Source organism: Propithecus coquereli, unplaced genomic scaffold (assembly GCF_000956105.1).
Source record: "Propithecus coquereli isolate 6110/MARCELLA unplaced genomic scaffold, Pcoq_1.0 Scaffold36, whole genome shotgun sequence".
NCBI classification, from domain to species: domain Eukaryota; kingdom Metazoa; phylum Chordata; class Mammalia; order Primates; family Indriidae; genus Propithecus; species Propithecus coquereli.
In genome coordinates, this window is record NW_012149285.1 from 2,697,313 (window position 1) to 2,697,649 (window position 337).

Consider the following 337-nt stretch of genomic DNA (forward strand, 5'->3'; position numbering starts at 1 on the left):
CTTTAACCCGCATTTGGGTGAGGCAAAGACATAAAGTGTAACTATAATGTTTGTACCCTCACAAAACCCTGGAATAATAAATAAATAAAAAAAAATATGTGTAAAAGCTAGAACTTTGAGATCCCTGAAGCCTTCAGATCCAGACAAAAAAGGAGAATGTAAATTAATTGTTCTTTTTTTGAGCCAGCTCCAGATAAACAGGTGGTATAGGTTGTGTATCCTTTATCTGAAATGCTTGGGAGCAGAAGTGTTTTAGATTCCAGATTTTTTTCAGATTTTGGAATATTTGCATATACATAATGAGATATCATGGGATGGGATCCAAGTCTAAACACAA

At 34.1% G+C, this 337-nt stretch overlaps 1 protein-coding gene across 1 annotated transcript in view; it reads right to left on the reverse strand.

Annotated features, from left to right (window-relative positions):
- The window catches only part of WDR17 (WD repeat domain 17), a 121,917-nt gene that overhangs the window by 19,647 nt on the left and 101,933 nt on the right, over window positions 1-337 (reverse strand). The gene's annotated exons all lie outside the window — the stretch shown is intronic.